Source organism: Musca autumnalis, unplaced genomic scaffold (genome assembly GCF_047663935.1).
Source record: "Musca autumnalis isolate F117 unplaced genomic scaffold, ASM4766393v1 scaffold_2, whole genome shotgun sequence".
NCBI classification, from domain to species: domain Eukaryota; kingdom Metazoa; phylum Arthropoda; class Insecta; order Diptera; family Muscidae; genus Musca; species Musca autumnalis.
The window spans coordinates 258,710,805-258,736,984 of NW_027411755.1; the positions used below are offsets into that span (position 1 = coordinate 258,710,805).

Below are 26,180 nucleotides of genomic sequence, written 5' to 3' on the forward strand. Positions count from 1 at the left end.
ATTTTTTGGTTTTGGTCAAGGTTATATTAACTGTGATTATATCACGATTACTCACCATACCTATTGCTTTAAAATATTTTAAGAATTAGAGCCTGGAAATATGCGCCAATAGCAAAAAAAAAAAACCTTTTTTCACAAATACATTTATAAATTTTAAATTGTATAGAGAAAAGTATGAATGTATTGGTGAAAATGGTTTGTAACTTTGCTATTGACTTGCCAATACTGTCTGTGTGTAAACGCCTAGTTAGTTAGTATGGGTTGTTGAATAATTTAAAATGTATGAGGCTAAAATTTACTTTTTGAAATATAAATTCAGAAGTTGTAGTGTGTGTTATGGATTAAAACGCCACCTATTGTAGCAATGCCTACATTTAAACTTAGCAAGGACCGTCACCGTCACGACAATCGTACATAAGTTTGTATGGGCTGTTGAATTATTTACTACGATAAGTGAAGAACTTTAACTAAAGGACTTAGCATCAACGAAAAAAATTATTTGTGGCTAATATCAAACTCTTGAAATATCAATTAAGAAGTTGTAGTAGATGGTATGGATTAAAACGCCACCTATTGGTGCATTTAATCTGAGCAGAGACCGTCACCACAATTCTAGGCGACAATAGATGGCACTATTCTAGACAACTGCAGTTTTATGTCTAATTTAGTGTGTATTGCGACAGTTTAAAATATCTAACATACAAATATTTTCTTAATTAAGGCAGGGTTGATAGGTGTTCGACACTACCGAAACTGCTGATTTTTTCTTGTTTTCTTCTTTACTTTTTCTCCCATAAGTATCCACCAAATCAAGGTGTTACTCGAACTTGTTGTTGCTGCCACTGTGTGTAATATACCATGACGAGAAAAAAACAGCAGGAAGAATAAAAATTGACATCAAGGATTCTCATCAAGGATGTCAGGTTGAAACGTTGGCAAACAACAATAATAATAAAAAAAAGACGAAATGAAACAAGAACCGTATGGCGCAAAAGAGAAGGGTGATTTATTATTTGGGATCTTTCGCCATTTCAATGTCATGTAAACAGAAGAAGAAGAAAATGACGACGAAGAAACAGTTAAGAATTGCCAACAGGAGCGGTAGCAGTGTTAATAAATTGTTTTGGTTGACTAGTTTTTTTGTGTTCCTTTATCTTATCTCTCCTTCTAGAGGGCTGGCAGGTAAGTCTGCTGGTGTAGTTAAGGTCAAGATAACATCTTGATTAAGTTGTGCCATCACTTTCAGCCAGTCTTAATGCAATGTGAAAAGTATTAAAATCCGAACAGAAAGTGAATATAAAATATGAATTCAGTTGACATAATAGCGTATGCTGGTTTATCAATTTCTGTGGATTTCCTGGTGGTTATGTTGGTAGTTTAACACTTTCGGAAGCGCAGACAAATAAATAATTATATATAAATTAATAATTAGAAGGGTTGGCGTTTTTTATTTGGGATGAGGACTTCTATTTTGCTTTTCGAAATAGTCTGGCTTTATCTCATAGGCGTTGTTTTAATATTTTAACCGTTTCGGAAGCGCAAATTAATAAATAATTCTATATCATTACCGAATTAGGTTTAAGTAATCTCCGTGTAAACGTTGTTTTATTCCCCGGTACGATTTGTACCAAATAAAGCAAGGGTTTGTTTTAGATTACGGTTCTACAAGGATTTATTTACTTTATTACACTTATTTACAACTGACTTTAATTACTAAGCACACAGCTTGATTCTAGTAAGCACACAGCTTTCCTAAACTTTTTCCTTAACAGACGGTCTAGTTTGCGAGTAGATTTACAACTGATTGTCTCTCAATCAGCCGGTTTTTCGTTGCCGATTTTTCTAGAAGATCTGGTAACCTCTCGAACCCAACTTTTCAACAAAACCACAGATGAACAACTCTCCCGAGCGAACCAGGGGTGCCAAGATGGTAGTTTTCCCGCTACTTGTGGTGATTTTTGACGTACAAAAACCACTGTTTAAGCAGAAATGTCAACTGTTTTAAGGTAAAAATCACTACAGACCTATGGTGAGTATGTGGCTGTATCGATTTTTACCTCGGAACAGTTGGCATCCCTGCCCATATACATGTAGTAGAGAGAGACACAAGTAAAACAACAAATTGCAGGGCAAACAACAACAAAACAGTTGTTTTCCAGCAATCAGCTGTTTCGTAAATGCAGAAACTGTCGTCTGTCAGGGTTAAATTAAATGCAGATCTTAATTCAAATTAACGCTGCCGCCTGTCTAGGGTATTCAACAAAGTAACGGCTTAAGAAAAAATTTACGTTACAATTCAATTTTTCAAATTAACAGAAATTCATCTAAACTAACTTAAACCTATCAGTTACATTCGAAACAATGTAAATTAATAGTTTAATATTTTTTTAATTATTATTGGTTTAGAATAATGTATCTCTCAAATCAATTAATATGATGAACTGTACACAAAGGGTGAAGTTTGCTCCAATGGAGAACCATTTCTATAAACCTGTGATAAGCGTCATTCCGTTGCAATGGGTTAAATTTAATCCCCTCTTTTTTATACCAGAATTTACTTGTAAACAATATTGTTTTCATCACCTTTATGGTGTCATCTTCATTTGAAGTGACAAAAACTGATTTACAGTCCTCCCCTAACATCTCTTTGCAATGATGCTTGACATCTATAGCAGAAGGACGTATACCTCATAAAGCCACAGCACTGTATACAAGTATGTATTTGTTAATGTTGTTGTGAACTGTCATAGTAAATTCTCAGATTAATATTCAAAAGAGGGGAACAGTGATATAGTCAGAATGGGTGATGTAGGGGATGGAAGATACCAAGGAACGGTCCTGACGGGTATTAACATGGCAAAGCCTAGGATTTATCTTGGTCCCTCTTTCATCTCAAGTGGACACTGACCTCCCCGTGGTGTCACCTGGGGAACTGCCTTTAACACCCGTTAAAGGTAGTGAGCTAACATGTGCCGCGCGTTCACCCATAAGAACGTTAAAAACTTGGGTTTGAGCGTCGCGTTGGTAATCCTCCCCTAGAAAAAACAGCCTACTATGAAAAAACGAAAGAAAAGAAAAACAAACCCCTCTAAAGTTGACGAACCCCGCAAACGTTTTAAGGACCAAGATCTGCGAATCTGCACCTAGAATGTTCGCACTCTTTATAGAGAAGGTGCAGTCTTCGCATTGGCAGACGTACTTGGAAAGTACAAGGCCGATATTACTGCCATACAGGAAATACGATGGATTGGGAAAGGCGTCACAACAACACCTAAAGGTGACGCACTGTATTATAGCTGCCATGATGTAAATCATGAGTTTGGTTGCTGGTTTGTAGTTAGTCGGAGACTAAAACATCTGGTATCCAGCTTCACTCCAGTGAATGAAAGACTTGCTGCAATTCGAATAAAAGCTAAATTCTTCAACATCAGCTTTATTTGCGCTCATGCTCCCACTGAAGAAAAGGACGAACAGACCAAAGATATATTTTACGAGCGCTTAGAAAAAAACATATGACCATAGCCCTGCCCATGACATTAAAATCATTCTAGGCGATTTTAATACCAAAATTGGAAAGGAGAATATCTTTGGCCCAACAGTCGGGAAATTCAGTCTCCACAGTGAAACATCTGACAATGGTATGAGGCTGCTAGACTTTGCAGCTGCAAAAAACATGGTAGTTAGCTGTACCAGATTTAATCATCTCGATATACATAAAGGCACCTGGCTGTCTCCAGATCAAAGAACAAGTAATCAAATTGATCATGTTGTGATAGATGGAAGACATTCATCGAGCGTGTTGGATGTACGATCGTACCACTACCTTGTTGCAGCAAAGGTACGTACCCGTCTAAACGTTGCAAATAAAGCACGAACAGACACAACGCGGAAGTTGGAAATCGATAGGCTGCAAACACAACAGATAGCCACAGCATATTCCACTCAACTAGCCCAATTGCTTAACGGGAGCACTCCTTGTCCCGATAACATATCAGGACAATGGCAAAACATTGCCCACTCCATGCAAACAGCCGCAAAATCCATACTTGGATTCCAGAGACCTCCACAAAGGAATTCATGGTATGACCAGGAGTGTCGTGCTGCTACCGAAGAGAAAAATGCGGCATATAGAGCTACATACTTTACAATCAGTAGCAACACGTAGCGCACGAGAGAGATATCGGGAGAAAAGTAGAGGAGAGAAACGTCTTTTCCGCAAGAAAAAGAGAGAAATGGAAAAGCGGGAGTGTGAAAAAATCGACATGTACAGGAGCCAGAATGAAGTCCGAAAATTCTACCAAAGAGTGAAACATCAAACAGGCACATCCTCCTGTAGAGACCAGCAAGTTAATCTGGTAACAGATACAGATAGCGTGCTCAGGATATGGAAGGAACATTTCTCCAATCTGCTGGTATCCAATAGTAGCGAAGACGATGATACCACAGATCCAATCCCAGAAGATGGTATAGAATGCCAAGGTGAGGTAAAGACAGCAATAAACCGGCTGAAGAACAATAAGGCAGCAGGAGTTGAGCTGTTTAAAAAAGCAGGCAACACGCTGATAAGTTGTATGCATCAGTAGTTAGCACCATCTGACAGGAAGAACGCGTACCCGACAAATCGAACCTGAACATACTGTGTCCCGTCCACAAGAAAGGAGATAAGACCGTATGCTTCAACTATAGGGACATAAGTCTTCTCCCAATTGCCTATAAGATAGTGTCAGGGATATTGTGCGAACGACTAAAGCCAATGGTCAACGAAATAATTGGACCATACCAATGTGGCTTTAGACCTGGCAAGTCCACCATTGACTTGATTTTTACCCTGCGACAAATCCTAGAGAAGACCCAGGAGATGCAGATCGACTCATATCACCTTTTTGTCGATTATAAAGCAGCCTTCGACAGCCCGCTACGTTCATAGGTATTCCAAGACATGCCTGAATTTGGTATCCCCGCAAAGCTCATTCGGTTTTGTAACTGACAGAAGATATTCAGTTAAAATAGGAAAGAACCTCTCCGAAGAGTTTTGTACCAAAAGAGGTTTCAGGCAAGAAGACAGCCTTTCGTGTAATCTCTTCAACATGACATAGACATCATGGGAAAGGAAGTAACTGATACCTTTAGGAAGGTCGAAGCTGAATCTGCGAAAGTGGGTCTGGCGGTAAACGGCAAAAATACCAAATTGATGGTGTCGACGCGCAAAGCGTCCACAGAGCTCGGACCAACTATGGAAGTTGGTACCTACAATTTTGAGGTAGTTAAAGACTTCGTCTACCTCGGCACTGCCATAAACACAACAAACGACATCAGTTGTGAAATAAGAAGGAGAATTGTATTGGCCAACAGATGATACTATGGTTTAAGTAAGCAATTTAAAAACAAAGCCTCATCTCGTCAAACAAAAATAACACTATACAAAACGCTGATACTACCCGTGCTAATGTATGGCTTCGAAGCATGGGTACTTGCGCAAGCAGATAAGGCAGTGCTCGGCGTATTTGAGAAAAAAAAATCTTCGAAAGATCTACGGGCCGATCTGCGTTGACGGTGAATATCGACGTCGTATGAACCACGAGCTGTATCTGCTATACAACGACATCAATATAGTTAAACGTATCGAGATGTAGAGATTGCGTTGGCTAGGCCATATCATAAGAATGAGCGCCGCTAAAAAGGCGTATAAATTCGGGCCACATGGCGGTGCACGCAGAATTGGCAGGCCAAAGAATAGATGGCGCAAACGAGTGGATGAAAAGATGACAAGGCGCGGTATTCAAAAAAGCGAAGCACTAAACAGAGATAATTGGAGATCTTTTCTTAGTTCGGTCTATGGAACAAATGTTCTGTAATGGGCCAGCTAAGTAAGTAAGATATAGTCAGAATAGTGAGCACAATCATTAAAATGACAATCGCTAATCGTTATTGTTTTTAACTACATATTTGTGATTTTCCATCGTTGAAAAGGCGCTGGTGTTGCTGTTCCCTATTTTTTGTATTAAAGTCTCTCATGAGGGTGTTTCCTCTCAAATCAACGAGTTTTTCTCTAGCGTCATAATTCAAACCTGGGATCCCTTTTAGCTCGTTTTTTATCCCTTTTTTGATTATCTTTTCCACATATTTTCCAAGTGCAATATGTGCCGCTGGTCCGACATTTATTATTGGAATATTTCGCCTAAAGGTATGTTCATAAATATATTCGTCTGAGAAAACACACGTAATAATATAAATTTGAAATATAGGGGGCGTTGTAAAATAAACTAAAAGTTCCTTTCTTTTACGTGCAAGAATTTTAAATTCGTATATTTTATATGAAAATCATTCAAGTGTCCCACAAAGTAAAACAATGTTGAGGCAATATTTAAGAGTGCGAGAACACTACTACAGTCCAAATCGTTTAAAACAACGGCCAAGGGAACGACAGTATTGGATTCTATAACCGTTATGCGATATTTGTTTTGTGTGGGCTATAAAGGGCCGTAGAAATTTGGGACTCTCGGATTTCTTCGTCATAATCGATAGGTCATTATACAACGACGTTTTAAGTGATTCCTAACAAACAGTTTAATACAAAGTTTTCAGTTGATTGGTTTTGAAATTGCTGTGATTTTTTGTTAGTTTCCAAGCATTTTGGAATAGACTCAGCGAAATTATAAACTGTTCTCTATTTTATATGATGAAAAAAGCATTTGAATAAACTTTTTCAAATGTTCCTACTGCTCAAGATTATAACATGGTCGGTAACTTAGCAACTCTTTATTTTTATATATCGATAAGAAAGATAAGATTTGTATAATAATAGTATAATAGGTTACTTACATTAATAAATAGGTATTTTGGCCATATTTGCAAGGTACACTGAAAAATAGAAAAAAAAAATATATATTTATTAGAAAAATTATATATGTGGGAACTGGGTATAATATACGTTAATACTACACGTTAAAATACAACTCTACATGTCAAATATAAAATGTAAGCCCGACCTCTATATTTTAATATTAACAATTTGGAAACTTTAGTATTTTTATTTGTCATTGTGAATTTATAACTTTTCTCATGAGTTGTACCTAAATAGAGTGAATCTCTAATTTAATTACTTTGCAATCGGCAGTTGAGCCACTTGTAGTGTCGTCCATTCTTGTAAAATACATTTTTGGCTGCTACAATGGTTTCCCTTGTTGAACAAGCAAAGCAAGGAACATCAGTCCCGAAAAACTAATTGTTAGGATTTCATAATAAATAAATCAATGTTTAAATAATTCACTATAATTATTATATGTGTTTGAATAAAATCCTACATATATAACATTTAAATGAATTATGATGATATGTATTGTAATTGGAACATATTTATTAGATTATCTTCAGTTCTTAAACTAATTCTCCTATTTTAATTGGTTAATTTATATTATCTTAATAAATTATACGATGAAGTATCTACAAAATCTTCATTTTGGTTTTTTGTATATTATTTGTAGTAATTTTTATAGACAACCCCGTAATGCAATGCAGTGTATTGGACAAGGGCAGTGTGCATGAAGTATAGATGGGGCTAATACAGATCGGGAACTTTGTTTCTAACATTTCTAGGAACATTTACAAAAGCCGCGCAACCCCCCAAAAAGTACAAAACCCCAGTTATAACGTTCCAACTGCTGCACATTTTTGGTCATCTAAATATTGCATGAAAACTGGTGTAACTATTCTCTGGGAAAACATTTCTTTTCTTTTATGCAGTTTTTGTTTTGTTAACATATCTGTACTTGTTTTCCAAGGCAAAAGACTTGCAACCTCCACATCTAAGAATCTCCCCAGACCCATTCTTTACTTTTCCATAATTTTTAATTAATACTAAAACCTCTTATTATTAAAAATAATAATAAAGTACATACCATCACATGGACATTGCAATTAGTCATTGTGTCTTATATTGAGTTCCGACAAAACACTTATGTTTCTTAGAAAAAAAGCGACTCAAACAAACAATGCCTAAAATAACGGAACAAAAGCTGAGCTGGCTAACAACTAGAAGGTACATCCATTAAAGATGTTTGTAACCAAGGAACTACCAAAAAGGTTTTTCTTCTTGGCACAAAAGATAAAATAAAACAAAGCAAAAGCATATCAGCAAACAACAACAACAATGGACCAACATTAGGTAGTACAAAGCAGTGGTAGCCGTGGTGTCTAAACTCACCATGGACATGTGGATGGATGGATAGATGGCTAGATAGATGGTTAGGTAACCAACTAACCAGCCCAGCAGCTAAGAACAATGCTTGCACAAATAATGATAATAATAATAATGGCGATAATGTTAAGAGCTACCGAGAAGAATGGATATTGTTTGGGGCTGTTGTTATAACTGAAACTCAATATTAGGTATTATTAAAAATATACATTTCATTTATACGGCGGCTATGATTAACCATAGATTTACTAGAGGGGACCAAAATGTTCAGTTTTTAGAAGCTATTTTCTTTTCATTGGGAAATGTTAGGGTTTTTGGCCACTCAGTTAATTTCTATAAATATTCCGCCTAAAAGTATGTTAATTATATTGTCAGCACGAATAATAAAAAAATTTACTTTGAGGTATAGATGGCGTAATAGAAAAATGGTGCAATGTTAAGAATTTACGTAGCCTTTATAACACTGATCTCGAATCAAGATAGATCAAGGGAGTACATTTTTTACTCTTTTGTATGCATTAGAAATTTTGCAAGATTGTAGAACCCTTATCTATTTTATTCATCTTAAATTTGGGCTGCTTTTAATTGCATATAATTTTTTTTATTTATTAGAAAAATGTGTGGATCTGTTAAAATCTGTGGATCTGTCTAATACGAGCATAGATATGTTGCCATGTGGTCACTTATGTCGGTACCCACCCAGGTTTCATTACCTTCGGTAAATGTAGTGTTAATTCCGAAAGCTAAAGAAGAGAAGATAAAAACACAAAATATGCCAAAACCACCAATGATTTTGTTTTCCCTTGGTGGAGTACAAAGAAAAAAACAACAAGAGATTCAAAGAAACCTCCAAGCAACACAAAGTGAATACAGCACAAAGAGGATGGGGCCAGAATATAATAATAGAAGTACTTGAGGGACAACATGTGCATAAACAATAGACAAACGAAATAAAAGAGGAAGAAGAAAAAAAGAAAAATAACACAAAAAATAGAACAATTTCATGAGACAGCATGCATTGGTTTTGGCTAACAGGCGGGCGGCTCACACACATAACGGTATGTGGCCAAAGCAATCCATTTTACAATAAAACAAAGAAGAAAAAAGAAACAAAAAATGTTATGCGAAAGATGCACATGAAAAAGAAACAAAGAAAAAAAACCAAAAGAATAACTGAGCAAAATCAACAAAACAAAAGCCTAGAAAACCCCTAACAACAATGAACACTAACACCAATGAACATTATTATAACACACACTATACAATTGTAACATATGCTTCGTTAAGCAGTCTCTATAACCTTTTTCCCCCTAGCTCTCTCTCCGCCTCCTCCTTTACCTTTAGTTATAACACAGACAAAAAAAGTGGCCAAAATGGACTTTGAAGGCTTTAGAGGATACCAACCAGTCAGCCAGCTACCATCTAACATTACATTAACCAAGAACAAAAGCTCAAATAGAAAAGCAAATAAAAAACAACAACAACAACATCAACAACAATAACAACAGTGTCTAATAAACGTGCCTAAAAGCATAAAAACCAAGATATTCTAGCCTTGTTTTAAAAATCAAAATAAATAAAAGAAGTAATGATGATGATGATAGTGATGAGGGGGACGACAATGATGTCCCATTGTTGGGCCCCTTTGCTATTTAGATAACGAGGTAGACATACACACACACACAAAGGTAAGGTATTTCAAGGAAAATCACAGATTGGTTCAAGGAAGAATGTGAAAGAAGCAGAGTTCTGTAAGGTGGGTTAAAATAATGGTAAGCTGTTTCATGAAAACAAAGCTGTGGGCAGATGGTAAGGCTTGGGATATGTTATATTTTTCTTTAATTAAGGAGCCTAAACGACTTCCTTTTCAAAGAGTTGGAAGAACTTCAATATTGTTCAGATGATATATTTTATTTTCTAAAAATTAATAAGGAATGCATCTTAGTTTAAAAAAATATTTTTTTTTGTTTTATTTCTTTTATGATTTTAGTCCAGATCTTTCTATACACCTTTTTCAGATGTAATTCGAATTATTTTAATTGTAATTCGAGTATTATATTTGTTATTCGTAACATTTCATTTGTAATTCGAGAATTCCATTTGTAATTCGAATTATTCCATTTGTAATTATGAATTACAACTAAAATGTTTCGAATTACATCTGAAAAAAGTGTAGAACTTTCTTGTCGGAAATTGTAATTTCGAGAACTTTTCTTTTTTTGATTTTTTCGTGTGGAAAAAGTAAATTCCGCGATATGTTTCTATTGAAAAAAGTCAATTCAGCGAATTTTTGCTGTTGAAAGTGCGAATTCAACGTACTTTTTCTACTGAAATAGTCAACTTATCCAACGTTTTCTATTGAAAATGTGAATTTAGCTTACTTTTCCAAAAAAGAAGCCAATTCAGCGAACTTTTTTCAAGGAAGGAGTCAATTTAGCGAACTTTTTCTACAGAAAAGGTCAATTCAGCTTAGAAAACCCAATTCAGCGAACCTTTTCTATAGAAAATGCCACTTCCGCAAACTGTTTCTATAGAAAAAGCCAATTCCGCAAAATTTTGCTCTAAAAAAACCAATTCAGCGAACTTTTTCTACAGGAGAAGCCAATTCAGCAAACTTTTTCTATAAAAAAGCCAATTCCGCAAACTTTTTCTATAAAAAAAACCAATTCAGCAAACTTTTTCTACAGGAAAAGCCAATTTAGCGAAACTTTTCTATAGAAAAACCAATTCATCGAACTTTTTCTTTAGAAAGCTAAATCCGTAAATTTTTTCTACAGAAAAACTGTCACTTCCGCAAACACTTTCTATAAAATTAACCAATTCAGCGAACTTTTTTTACAGGAAAAGCCAATTCAGCAAACTTTTTCTATTAAAAAAGCCAATTTAGCGAACCTTTTCTGTAGAAAATGCCAATTCAGAGAACTTTTTGCTATAAAAAAAATTAATTTAAAATTTTTTTTCTCAATTTCAATTTGGCGACCTTTTTGATAAGAATTCAGGGAAATTTTTCTATAGAAAAAGTCAATTCAGCAAAGTTTTTCTATTCCGAAAAATTTTCGTTTGAAAAGTTCAATTCAGCGAAGTTTTTCTTTGAAAAAGGAAATTCAGCAAACGAAAATTCAAATCAGCGAACCATTTCTATTGAAATAGCAAATACAGATAATTTTTCTATAGTAAAAGTTAATTCAGCAAACTTAATCTATAGAAAAAGCCATTCTAGCGAACTTTCTCTATAGTAAAAGTTAATTCAGCAAACTTTATCTATAGAAAAAGTCAATTCAGCGAACTTTAACAGTAAAGTCAACAAACCTTTTCTATAGAAAAAGCCAATTCAGCCAACGAAAGGTGAAGTCAGCGAACCTTTTCTACAGAATAAGCAAATTCAGGAAACTTTTCCTATGGAACTAGTAATTTCCGAGAAATTTTTCAAAAGATTAAGTTAATTCAGCAAACTTTTTCCAATGAAAAGCTCAATTTAGCTTACTTTTTCCAAAAAAGAAGACATTTCAGTGAAATTTTTCTATAAAAAACCAATTCAGCGAACTTTTTCTACTGAAAAAGCCAATTCAGCGAAATGTTTCTATAGAAAAACCAATTCCGCACACTTTTTCTATAGAAAAATCCAATTCCGCAAACTTTTTCTATAAAAAAAGCCAATTCAGCGACCTTTTTCTACAGGAGAATCCAATTCAGCTAACTTTTTCTATTAAAAAAGCCAATTTAGCGACCTTTTTTCTATAGAAAAAAATCAATTTAGAAAACTTTTTCTCAATCTCAATTTAGCGACGTTTTTGATAAGAAAAATTCAATTCAGCGAAGTTTTTCTATATGGAAAGTCAATTCCGAAAAATTTTCCTTTGAAAAGTTTAATTCAGCGAAGTTTTTCTTTGAAAAAAGCAAATTCAGCAAACGATAATTCAATTCAGCTAACCATTTCTATTGAAATAGTCAAAACAGCGAATTTTTCTATAGAAAAAGTCAACTAAGCGAACTTTCGCTATAGTAAAAGTTAATTCTGCGAACTTTTTCTATAGAAAAATTGAATTCAGAAAAGTTTTGCTTTAGAAAAGCTCATTTCAATAATTTTTTTCTTTGGAAAAAGGAAATACAGCGAACGAAAAGTAAAGTCAGCAAACCTTTTCTATAGAAAAAGCCAATTCAGTGAACGAAAAGTGAAATCAGCAAACCTTTTCTATAGAAAAAGCAAATTCTGGAAACTTTTTCTATAGAACTAGTAATTTCCGCGAAATTTTTCATAAGAAAAAGTCAATTCAGGGAACTTTTTCAAAAGATTAAGTTAATTCAGCAAACTTTTTCTATAGAAAAGACCAATTCAGCGAACTGTTTCTTTGGAAAAAGTAAATACAGCGAACGAAAAGTGAAGTCAGCGAACCTTTTCTATAGAAAAAGCCAATTCAGCGAACGAAAGGTGAAGTCAGCGAAAATTTTCTGTAGAAAAAGCAAATTCAGGAAACTTTTTCTATGGAACTAGTAATTTCTGCGAAATTTTTCTTAAGAAAAAGTCAATTCAGGGAACTTTTTCAAAAGATTAAGTTAATTCAGCAAACTTTTTTTATAGAAAAGCTCAATTCAGCGAACTTTTGCTTTGAAAAATGTCAATTCAGCGAACGAAAAGTGAAGTCAGCGAACCTTTTCTGTAGAAAAGACAAATTCAGGAAACTTTTTCTATGGAACTAGTCAATTCCGCGAAATTGTTCATAAGAAAAAGTCAATTCAGAGAACTTTTTCAAAAGATTAAGTTAATTCAGCAAACTTTTTCTTTGAAAATGTCAATTCAGCCAACTAAAGGTGAAGTCAGCTAACCTTTTTTATTGAAAAAGTCAATTCAGCGACGCTTTTCTATAGAAAGAGTCAATTCAACGAAGCTTTTCTACAGAAAAGTCAAGCGAACTTTTTTTTATAGAAAAAGCCAATTCAGCGAATTTTTACTAAAGAAATGTTTAATTCAGAAAACTTTTCTACAGAACAAATCATTCAGCGACCTCTTCATACAGAAAAAAATTCGTTCAGCGAACTTTTTGGTATGGGAAAAATCAATTCAGCGGAGATTTGTATAGAAAAAGATAAATCCACGAACATTTTTTATAGAAAAAGTAAATTCAGCGAAGTCTTTCAGCGAACTTTTTCTGTAGAAAGCTAATTCCGCAAAGTTTTTCTATAAAAAAGCCATTCAGCGAACTTTTTCCACAGGAAAAGCCAATTCAGCAAACTTTTTCTAATAAAAAAGCCAATTTGGCGAACTTTTTCTATTAAAAAAGCCTATTCATCGAACATTTTTCTATAGAAAAAAATCAGTTTAGAAAACTTTTTCCCAATCTCAATTTAGCGACCGTTTTGATAAGAAAAATTCAATTCAGCGAAATTTTTCTATAGAAAAAGTCAATTCAGCGAAGTTTTTCTATAGGGAAAGTCAATTCCGAAAAATTTTCCTTTGAAAATTTCAAATTCAGCAAACGAAAATTCAAATCAGCGAAACAGCAATGTCACTTCAGCGAACTTAAAGTTAAGTCATCGAACCTTTTCTATTGAAAAAGTCAATTCAGCGAAGCTTTTCTATAGAAAGAGTTAATTCAACGAAGTTTTTCTACAGAAAAAGTCAATTCAGCGAACTTTTTTTTTATAGAAAAAGTCAATTCAGCGAACATTTACTACAGAAATGGTTAATTTAGAAAACTTTTTTATAGAACAAATTAATTAATTCAGCGAACTTTTTGTATGTGAAAAATCAATTCAGCGGAGAATTGTATAGAAAAAGGCAAATCCACGAACTTTTTTATAGAAAAAGTAAATTCAACGAAGTCTTTCTAAATTTTCTATCAGCTTACAGAGGAAAGAGGCCTGATGGACGACTTGAAGAGAGTCTTTATGGACGGGCTGAACGGAGTCTTCATGGGTGACCTAAAGACGTGCTGAATGGGGACCTAAAGGGTTTTTTCAGAGACGAGCTGTCGACATTCTTTATGGGCGAGTTGAAGGGAATTTTTAAAAACAAGCTATGGACTAGGAGTCTTTATAGACGAACAGAGTCGCTTTAGACGACCTGAAGAGAGTCGTTTTAGACGACTGGATGTCCTGTAGGAAGTCTTTTTAGAGGACATGAAGAATCTTTACAGACGGGCAGAAGCAAGTCTTTTTAGAAGAATTGATAGGAGTCTTTTTAGACGAGCTGAAGTGCGTCTTTATAGACAAGCGAAAAGCTGTCTTTATAGACAAGCTGAAGGGAGTCTTTTTAGACGAGCTGAAGGGCGTCTTTATAGACAAGCGAAAACGAGTCTTTATAGACAAGCCAAAGGGAGTCTTTTTAGACTAGCTGATGGGAGTCTTTTTAGACGAGTTGAACGGAGTCTTTAAAGGCGAGTTTAAGGGGTCATTATGGGTCAGCTGAAGCTAGTGTTGTTGTTTGGGTTGCATCCCCAATTGTAGGGAGGAGGATTTCATTTTTGTTTTTGTCAATTATAGATAACGTTTCGTACCCCGCCCCCATCAAATCATGGTAGGGAGCGAAGTGTAATGCTTTTAGGCCTGCCACACACGCTCTCCCTGGTTTGTGTCATTATGCTCCATACGCTGCCCTCATACAAAGATGCATTTAAAATTGGCCACAGACAAAACTAATGGCCTATAGAATGCACATCCGAACAACAACGAACGATATCAACAATAACACATTTTATACAAGTCAATCAATCAATAGGTCAAACAGTTTGTCATTGAGAGCCCTACACACACCCACACATCATGAACTCGCTTACATCTATACACACACATAACAATGGCCAGATGTATGTTCCATATCTTCATGAAGAGGGAAGAAGAATACAGTGAAATGTGGGTGTGTGTTTGTCTGCCAGCATATTACTATAAAGTGTGTGAGTGAAGCCTATAACTGCCTTGCCTGGTGGCTGACTGCATGGCTGGTTGGCTGAATCGGTGTTTGTTGAATGGTTATAGTTGTTCTTTGGTCTTGTCGACTCTAACTGATGTTATCATTATTATTATGATGATGATAGAAAAATATGTATGTGGAACAATATACTACACACATTATTCTATATTTTTATATGGGATTGACAAAATACATTCATACATACATACATATGTATATAAATATACCCACATGGTAGCAGAGTTGCAATGGAGAAGGTAGTTTCATTGTACTATCCCAACATCCATACATGTGTCGATGGCATTATTTCTGCTTGCAGCCAGTGTAGAGCAAAACTTTTTATTGTGTGGTGTGTATTTCTGTGTATGTATCATCATGTGCAAGTGTGTGGTATACCATTGTATTGGTATTGCAATGTTCATTCTATACAGTATCACACTTCAACATAAGTACAGAAGTAAATATTCCAACATAAAATATTTATGAGTGGTTGACTTGGCTTGACTTTTTTTGTTGTTGAATTCTTTGTTTTCAAAGTATTTTGTTATTGTCTTTTTTCTTTTTTTGCTTTTATAGTTGTTGCCCTAGAAGAGTAGAATATGCAAATATGGTTTTAAATGTATGTATTTAACACTTAGACGCCTGGCAATAGTTAAACGTTTGTTTCAGTGGTTGGGTGAATAGAAAAAAAAGAAAAATAGAAGACACTCACCATCAGTATTAAACATTTGTCGTCTGAGTCTTTGTTGTTGGCTTGTTATGGATGACCAGTCAATTGTTGAATTGTCGTCCACTTGGTTAGATAGTCAGTCAAGTGTTTGTTTATTATTTTAAGATCATAATTAACTCTTTAGCAATTCAAGGTTATGTGCAATAGGTGGGGAAGGCTTTAGTGTGGTGTAATTACAAGTAAGGGATTAGAGGAGAGAATACTAACATTATATGTACATTTGTATATACAATTATGAAGATGAGCTGCTGTGCATACTGGATGAGACATAAGTATCTTCACAATGTATACGCCTCAGTGTTATTTTATATAATAAATAAAATAAATAAGACATCGAATAAAAATATATAGAAAAAATTAAATCGCGGAACTGTTTTTAGAATCTGACTTAGAAGGGCGATCTATCAAAATAGATGCTCTAAAAAGATATTTATTGACAAAGTGTGCGGATATTGACAAGCTGAAACTTCATAGGTGGGCTGAAGGCAGTCTTCATAAACAAGCCAAAGGGAGTCTATATACGATATGAAGACAAACAAGTGGAAGTTGTTATAGGCAAGCTGATGGGGTGATTTTTAGACTAACTGAACTTTATAGAGCGGGTGACGTAGGGGACACTGGACACTGATCTCCCCGTGGTGTCACCTGGGGAACTGCCTTTAACACCCGTTAAAGGTAGTTAGCTAACATGTGTCGCGCGTTCACCCATCAGAACGTTAAAAACTTGGGTTTGGGCGTCGGGTTAGTAACCCTCCCCTAGAAAAAAAACAGCCTACTATGAAAAAACAAACGAAAAGAAAAACAAACCCCTATAAAGTTGACGAACCTCGCAAACGTTTTAAGGACCATGATATGCGAATCTGCACCTGGAATGTTCGCACTCTTTATAGAGAAGGTGCAGTTTACGCATTGGCAGATGTACTGGAAAAGTACGAGGCCGACATTACTGCCATACAGGAAATACGATGGAACGGGAAAGGCGTCACAACAACACCTAAAGATGACGCACTGTATTATAGCTGCCATGACACAAAGCATGAGTTTGGTTGCGGATTTGTAGTTGGTAGGAGGTTAAAACATCTGGTCTCCAGCTTCACCCTAGTGAATTAAAGACTCGCTGCAATTCGATTAAAAGCTAAATTCTTCAACATCAGCTTTATTTGCGCTCATGCTCCCACTGAAGACAAGGAAGAGCAGACCAAAGATATATTTTACGAGCGCCTAGAAGAAACTTATGACCGTTGCCCTGCCCATGACATTAAAATTATACTAGGCGAGTTTAATGCCAACATTTTAAAGGAGAATATCTTTGGCCCAACAGTCGGGAAATTCAGTCTCCACAGTGAAACGTCTGACAATGGTATGAGGCTGATAGACTTTGCAGCTGCAAGAAAAATGGTAGTTAGCATTACCAGATTTAAGCATCTCGATATTCATAAGGGCACCTGGCTGTCACCAGATCAAAGAGCAAGAAATCAAATTGATCACGTTGTGATAGATGGAAGACATGCATCAAGCGTGTTGGATGTACGATCGTTCCGAGGTGCAAACATTGATTCGTATCACTACCTTGTTGCAGCAAAGGTACGTACCAGATTAAACGTAGCAAACAAAGTGCGAACAGACACAACACGGAAGTTGGACATCGGTAAGCTGCAATCACAACAGATAGCCACAGCATATTCCACTTAACTGGCCCAATTGCTTAATCAAAGCACTCATCATCCCGATAACATATCAGCGCAATGGTAAAGTATTGCCCACTCCATGCAAACAGCCGCAAAATCCATACTTGGATACCACCAAAGAATCCATGGTATGATGTCGTGCTGCTACCGAAGAAAAAAATTCAATCAGTAGCTACGCGTAGCGCACGAGAGAGGTATCGGGAGAAAAGGAGAGAGGAAAAGCGGGAGAGAAGTCCGAAAATTGTACCAAAGAGTGAAACATCAAACTGATGGCTTTGGAAGTGGCACCTCCTCCTGTAGAGACCAGCAAGGTAATCTGGTAACTGAAACAGATAGTGTACTAAGGATATGAAAAGAGCCTTTTTTCAAACTGTTGGTATCCAAGAGTAGCGAAGTCGACGAAGATACCACAGATCCAATCCCAGAAGTTGGTATTGAATGTATACAACCCGGCCAAGATGAGGTAAAAACAGCAATAAACCGGCTGAAGAATAATAAAGCAGCAGGAGTCGATGGCTTACCAGCCGAGCTGTTTAAAACCGGATGCGACGCGCTGATAAGGTGTATGCATCAGCTAGCTAGCACCATCTGGCAGGAAGAACGCGTACCCGACGATTGGAAGCTGAGCATCCTATGTCCCGTCCACAAGAAAGGAGATAAGACTGTATGCTCCAACTATAGGGGCATAAGTCTTCTCCCTATTGCCTATAAGATAGTGTCAGGGATATTGTGCGAACGACTAAAGCCAATGGTCAACGAAATAATTGGACCATACCAATGTGGCTTTAGACCTGGCAAGTCCAACATTGATCAGATATTTACCCTGCGGCAAATCCTAGAGAAGACCCAGAGATGCAGATCGACACATATAACCTTTTTGCCGATTATAAAGCAGCATTCGACAGTCCCCTCCGATCAAAGGTATTCCATGCAATGTCTGAATTTGGTATCCCCGCAAAGCTCATCCGGCTTTGTAAGATGACTTTAACTGACACTAGATCATCAGTTAAAATTGGAAAGAACCTCTCCGAACAGTTCAGTTCAGAACCTCTCCAAAGAGGTTTCAGACAAGGAGACAGCTTTTCATGTGACCTATTCAACATTTTGCTGGAAAAGGTAATACGAGATGCAGATGTCAAAAGAAATTGCACAATATTCACCAATAGCCACATCATGGGACGATCAATAAATGAAGTAACTGATACCTTTAGGAAGGTCGAAGCAGAATCTGCGAAAGTGGGTCTGGCGGTAAACGGCGAAAAGACCAAATTGATGGTGTCGACGCGAAAAGCGTCCATAGAGCTGGGACCAACTGTGGAAGTTGGTAAGTACAATTTTGAGGTAGTTAAAGACTTCATCTACCTCGGCACTGCCATAAACACAGCAAACAACATCAGTTGTGAAATAAGAAGAAGAATTGTATTGGCCAACAGATGCTACTATGGTTTAAGTAAGCAATTTAAAAACAAAGCCACATCTCGTGAAACAAAAATAACGCTATACAAAACGCTGATACTACCCGTGCTAATGTATGGCTCCGAAGCATGGGTACTTGCGCAAGCAGATAAGGCAGTGCTCGGTGTGTTTGAGAAGAAAATTCTTCGAAAGATCTACGGGCCGATTTGCGTTGGCGGTGAATATCGACGTCGTATGAACCACGAGCTATTTCAGCTATACAAAGACATGAATATAGTTAAACGTATCGAGATGCAACGATTGCGTTGGCTAGGCCATATCATAAGAATGAGCGATGATGAACCCGCTAACAAGGCGTAATAATACATGCCACATGGCGGTGCACGCAGAATCGGCAGGCCTAAGCTTCGATGGAGCATACAAGTGGATGAAGAAATGAAAAGTCGCGGTATTCCAAGAAGCGAAGCGAAAAACAGAGAGGAATGGATATCTTTTCTTAGTTCGGTCTATGGAACAAATGTTCTGTAATGGGCCAGCTAAGTAACTAAGTAAGCCGCATATAGTATATGTCCAATGGTTGAAGCCTTAAGTCCCGGTCGAAGGCAGGCTCTTTACAAACAGAAAATAAGTCCCAACGTATTTGGGAGTTATGTCCTTCTTCAATTGTGCACCTAACTCCTGATATACTACTGTTTAGACTAACAATTATTTGATGGCAATTATTGTAGCGTATTATAGCAAGTCAATAACATTTCCTTATAAGCAAAAATATCCTCTAAATACCAATAATAACTCATACCTAAACACAGTGTAAGCTAAAACTAAAATAAAAATCCATGGAATACAAATGAAAAACAAAACGAAGAGAAAAGAACAGACTGACAGTTGTGGATGTAATAGCCAAGGTATCGTCTAACAAGAAGTCTTAATGTTCGAAATGTGCAGCTGTGCAACAACAACAGCTTCATGAACTAAACATCAAGAAGCTCATGATGAGCAGCTTAGACAACAACAACAACAAGAAAAAACAAAGCGGATTGAATGAAAAACAACAACAACAACTAACAATCAGCAACTGATGATGGTTGCCTTTCTTCCATTCATTCTGTCTTTAAAATTCTTCCTTTTTTCATGGTAAGAAGGAAAACTAGCAACAAGGATAAGAAGCGTTAACAAATTTTGCATTTGTTGTTGAGTGTGCGCCTTTTTAGTTCATTTAGTTGTTTTTGTGTTCTTCTTCTTCTCACTCAACACTACTTCATCATACCTGTCATTGTCTTAAGCGTTAAACACTATTGTTTTTGGCTTGCAGCCGTTTTTCGCCAGCAGCTGCTAAGTGCTAAGATTCCCTATTAACACATATAGTACATGGGACACACATATGCACGCATACTCTGATATAATATTTGTGTGTATAGTGTGTACATCTAATGCTAAGTATCCTTGTAAGAATTCTTTTGTATGCTACACAAAAAAATTCTTTATGGTATTGTGGCGTTAATGAGAGTATTCTGTTATGTGTCATTTGCACGTTACGTTACAGTTTTTGTGGGCGAGGATAGGTAGATGGGAATTTGTTGCTTCTTAAGTATTCTATGGTAGGACGGAGTGATTTTCCTGGCAATAAGGGAGAGAATGGGAAAAATATGCTTTTACTAGAAATCAATATATTAACCTAAATTTTTATAATGCATTTATTGGAAAATTTGAAAAAGATAGGTCGAAAAAAGCTTGTATTCTGAACTTTGGTATTTGTGGCGTATACGTTTTAATATTAAGTATACGATGCACTGGAACTGGAACCGTTTTTCATTTTCCCGATTTTGAATTATAACTAAATTATTCAACAATTTATTAAGTAAATATAATTGAAGTGAAATAAAAGAGAATACTGTACCAAGTCGAGTTAAAAATTCGAACTAATGGCGAAAATTATACCTGCAACGATTTAAATTTAAACCGTTCTTTAAATTAATTTACCTCTCTCATGTGGGAAATACCAATCCCTCAGCAGTTGATCTTGTGCACACACAACTAGTGATCGGTATTTATCTGTCATTTCTCAATAATTGCAATACATCATTACTATATTTGATCTTATTCCGTTCAAATTTTTTATTTTAATTATTTATTTAAAAAATATTTGCGCCATTTCTACATTCTACCATATCGCAAATTTGTCCAAAAATTCTCTTGTTTACTCATAGCGTATGAGTAACGACACCGTGTATACGACACTTGGTATTTACTAAGGTGGTATTTATCTTGGATATCACTACAAATTTTGTTTATTTCTTCTTTGGTTATTCAGACTCATCTTTTATTCGTTATCTTGTTCTGCTTGCTTGCCAATTCTATTTAATTTCAATTTGAAAATAAACGTTTTTTTTTTCTTTCAATGATTTTATGAGCAATTTCAATTTACTGCAAGTGACCGACCACAAAAGATGTTCATTGTTTATTTTCCAGTGACCTTAATAATGCTATGAATGATCATCAATTACGTACAAGATATACAATCAACCGCAGACAGATTCACAATTTTTATTCGTAAAAGATGAGGGAGGTTGTAATGAAGATACGAGATCGGTTGGTATGTAAGAGAGATAAATAAAAGCATTGAGAGAGGTGTTTTTTTAAATCTAATAAAAGATAGACTTGAACATCAAAAGGCCATGTGAAAGACCAACGATGCGCCTCTATTCACGATGTAAAGATGACTTACTCTACTTTTCCCCAAAGGAAACCAATTTTAACCACCTTCCACTTTAAAAAATCTTTTTGCTTTTAATTTTTAACCACCAAAACTAAGATCAAGCTGACATTTCAAACAAATTTGACTGCTTAAAAGACCAAATGGAAGTCCACATAGACTTCAATTATCTTTCAGGTACAAATCTAATCCTAGATCCATTTTGATGATGGGATACACATGACGCATGCTATTTCCAAATGCTAAAAAGGCTTGAATAGAACAGTTGGAGGGAATATTTATAGGCAATATCAGCTGGATTTTTTCGACAAGTGGTAAGTATATACGAGCTAAAAGGACCTCAAACAATAACGTTTGGGCGAAATGATTTGAGAAATGATGTTGTTGCTACAAAAAATCCCCACAAAAGGGTTCGGCTGCATTCGTTCGCTTAGAACTTTTTTTAAGAAGATGAACTCATCGAAGTATTTATTAAGACTTTAAGAATATTTTTAAGATTTTATGGACATAAAAAAAAATCTCAAAAAATTTGATTTTGATACAAACTCTAGGAATATCAATTGCTTGCTAATATTTCGTTATTCGTGACGTATACTTCACGACCCAATGTATACTCCTTAAGATCCTCAAGAGAAGATTTTTTCAATATTTATAGAGGATTTTAAATGATCTACAGTCGACAATAATTATCCAATACACATAAACGTAGATTTTTTTAACATTTTTAAGAGGACCAAAAGTCGACAATAGGCATGGATTTTTTTAAATATTTTTAAGAGGACCCACAGTCGACAATAAGCGTGATATTTTTGTTTTTCTGTTTTTATACCCTACACCACTATGTGGTAAGTGGTATTATGTGTTAGTGCATTTGTATGTAACATACAAAAGCAAGCGAGATAGACTCATAGTTCCTTCTAGGGATATACAGAATCACTTTCTGAGTCGATTTATGCATGTCCGTCCGTCCGTTCGCAACATACAGGTCGCATTTGTTGACCGATTTCGCTGAAAATTGGGGAATACCATTTTTTTAGCCGTCGGAAGATCAAGTTCGAAGATGGGCTATATCGGTCCAAGTTTTGGTATAGCCCCCATACAACGGTACCTCCCTATTTAAGGTATTTTAAGGATCTTAGCCGCATTTGTTGCCCAAACCATCTGAAATTTTACATTTGAGGTTCCCAATGGCCGCGAAATTGCTCCACTAAAAATTGTCAAGATAGATCCACGGTTCGGTATAGTCCCCATATAACGATACCTCCCGATTTAAGGTATTTTATGGATCTTAGCCAAATTTTTTGCCCAAACTAGCTGAAATTTTACATTTGAGGTTCTCAATGGCCGCGAAATTGTTCCACTAAAAATTGTCAAGATAGGTCCACGGTTCGGTATAGTCCCCATATAACGATACCTCCCGATTTAAGGTATTTTAGGGATCTTAGCCACATTTTTTGCTTGAACTAGCTGAAATTTTACATATGTGGTTCCCAGTGGCCACGAAATTTCGCCACTTTAATTGAGCCAAATTATATCGAAATCGGTTCAGATTTGGATATAGCTCCCATATATATGTTCGCCCGATTTCACGTATTTGCTGCACCAAACACGCTATATACGTCCGATTTTGATGAAATTTGGAATGTTTGACTGAATTCGGTCTAGAAATAAGTGTGCCAAATTACATCGAAATCGGTTCCGATTTGGATATAGCTCCCATATATATTTTCGGCCGATTTCACGTATTTTCTGTACCAAACACGCTATATATTTCCGATTTCGATGAAATTTGGAATGTGTGACCGAATTCAGTCTAGAAATAAATATGCCAAATTATATCGAAATCGGTTCAGATTTGGATATAGCACCCATATATATTTTCGGCCGATTTCGTGTATTTTCAGCTCCAAACACGATATATAAGTCCGATTTCAATGATATTTGGAATGTGTGACTGAATTCGGTCTGGAAATAAATGTGCCAAATTATATCAAAATCGGTTAAGATCTGGATATAGCTCCGATTTATATTTTACATATTCACAGTGGTGTTGGGTATTATATAGTCGGCCCGCCCGACTTTGATCCTTTCCTTTCTGGTTTTTTTTAATATTATTTAAACGTGCATTTTTTAATATTTTTAAGAGGACGCACTGTCGTCAATAAACGTTAATTTTTTAATATTACGGTAAACGTGGATTTTTTAAAATATTTCTAGAAAGACTCTAACCTGTTTTTTCATATTTTTAGGAAGACCCTAACTTGGATTTTTTGATATTTTTAAGTGGACCCTAAACGTGGATTTTTTAAAATAATTTTAGGAGGACCCTATCCTGGATTTTTTTTAATATTTTTAGGAAGACCCTAAACGTATGTTTTTTTAGATATTTTTAGGAGGACCGTAAACGTGGATTTTTTAATATTTTTAGGTGGACCCTAAACGTACATATATTTTTTAAATATTTTTTGGAAGACCCTAATGTGCATTATTTAATATTTTTAGGTGGACCCTAAAAGTGGATTTTTTATTATATTTAGGAGGACCGTAAACGTGGATTTTTTAATATTTTCAGATAATGCTAAACGTGGATATTTTTAATATTCGTAGGAGGACACTAAACGTGGACTTTTTAATATTTTTTAGGTTACCCTTAACGTGGATTTTTAAAAATATTTCTAGGAAGACTCTAACCTGTTTTTTTATATATTTTAGGAAGCCATAACGTGGATTTTTTAATATTTTTAGGTGGACCCTAAACGTATATTTTTAAAATATTTTTTGGAAGACCCTAAAGTGGATTATTCAATATTTTTAGGCGGACCGTAAACGTGGATTTTTTATTATTTTTAGGAGGACCGTAAACGTGGATTTTTTAATATTTTCAGAGAATGCTAAACGTGGCTTTTTTTTAATATTTTCATGAGAATGGATTTTTCAAGATTTTTAGGAGGCTAAACGTGGATTTTTTAATATTTTCAGGAGGATGCTAAACGTGGACTTCTTAATATTCGTAGGAGAACCCTAAACGTGGATGTTTTAATATTTTTAGGAGCACCCTAAACGTGGACTTTTTAATATTTTTAGGAGGACCCTAAATGTGGACTTTTAAATATTTTTAGGAGGACCCTAAACGTGGACTTTTAAATATTTTTAGGAGAACTCTTACCCACAGACGACAATAATTTTGGATTTTAAAATATTTTTACGAAGACCCAGAGTCAACAACAAACGTGGATTTTTCAAATGTTTATATCGAATACTTTACGACACAATGTATACGCCATATGGTCCTCAATGGAATATTGCCAAAATGCATCAATGATTACAATTGAAAAATTAGGATGTTCTAAAAAACGAAAAGTTGGCTTTATATCCTTGCTGCCTAATATTACTTTATATCTTCAATAATAATAATTATTCCACAAGCATCTCAGGCAGGACTAGGGAGACTTCTCTCATATCAATGAGTGCACCCCGATTCATATTAGCTTAATGATATTTGACCTACAGTTTATCGCCGAGTCCCAACGGCGTGTCCTAAGACACCACTTGTAGAGAAGTTTTACATGGCTGAAATACTCAGGAAATGTCGCCAACATTACTGAGGGGTATTTTGCCACCGTTGAAAATTTGATGATGCCTAGCCGGGAAATTGAACCCACAACCTTCTACGTGCAAGGCGGATTTGCATACCATTGCACCACGGTGGCACCCAATAATCAATCTTCAATAATATAAATAGATTATATAGAACCATAAAAATATGCATGCGGGACTTTTGATCACACAGTCGATTCTAGTCAAAGTCGAACCGCTACTTTGGTATAATTTCATAAATGCCATGCAGATTTCTACAACTTAACCTCGTATAGCACAAAAATAAATGCCATAATGAAGATAACAGCAATGACAAATGTTTGTCTTGGACATGGAAGAGTCATCATTCTTCAAAGCAAAAATACAAAAACCAAATAAAGATTTTAAAGCGACTGATAACTAAACAAAAAAAAAAAAAAAATACAATTTAGTGTTTAGAGGAGGCACGCCCTTTTCCTTTGAACTTTGGGATCATAACACACAGAGACACACGGGTCTTAAGTAAAATGTATGAATATTTGCAATTATGCGTAGTATGTGGCGTATGACACACTGACATGGCAAACATTACCTTTCTACCTACCACCAGCACCACCCGCCCCTAATGAAATAAACAAATAAAGAAAAAAGGCCGACTTTTAGTTGTTTCTTTTCTCCTTCGCCACAAAAATAGATAACACAGCGGCAGCAACAGCAGCAACAACGGCAACACGAATGTCACTCAACACTGGCTACCTTGGCCTCAAAAAGCACAAGCGCGCACACACACCGACAAGTAAACTCAATATGAGCTCAACGAAGGCAGCAAAAACCCCCCCTTCACATGTTTACGCACATCAGGTACATTGGTGGCGAGAGAAGAACATTGAACAGCAGCAGCGCTGCGACATCATCGATGACGACGTTCACAATCATCTGAAGGAAAAAAACTA

The 26,180-nt window shown here is 35.8% G+C and overlaps 2 protein-coding genes across 41 annotated transcripts in view; both read right to left on the reverse strand.

Moving 5' to 3' along the window:
* Nucleotides 1–26,180, reverse strand: part of LOC141391899 (uncharacterized) — an 87,655-nt gene that overhangs the window by 39,870 nt on the left and 21,605 nt on the right. For all 40 annotated transcript variants that reach the window (XM_073964614.1, XM_073964601.1, XM_073964603.1 and 37 more), the window contains exon 3: nucleotides 6,823–6,861. The gene's annotated coding sequence lies outside the window, so the exon portion shown is untranslated. The remainder of the gene's footprint in view (nucleotides 1–6,822; nucleotides 6,862–26,180) is intronic.
* The window catches only part of LOC141391903 (uncharacterized), a 32,433-nt gene continuing 13,470 nt past the window's right edge, over nucleotides 7,218–26,180 (reverse strand). The window contains exon 2 of the mRNA XM_073964632.1: nucleotides 7,218–7,269. The gene's annotated coding sequence lies outside the window, so the exon portion shown is untranslated. The remainder of the gene's footprint in view (nucleotides 7,270–26,180) is intronic.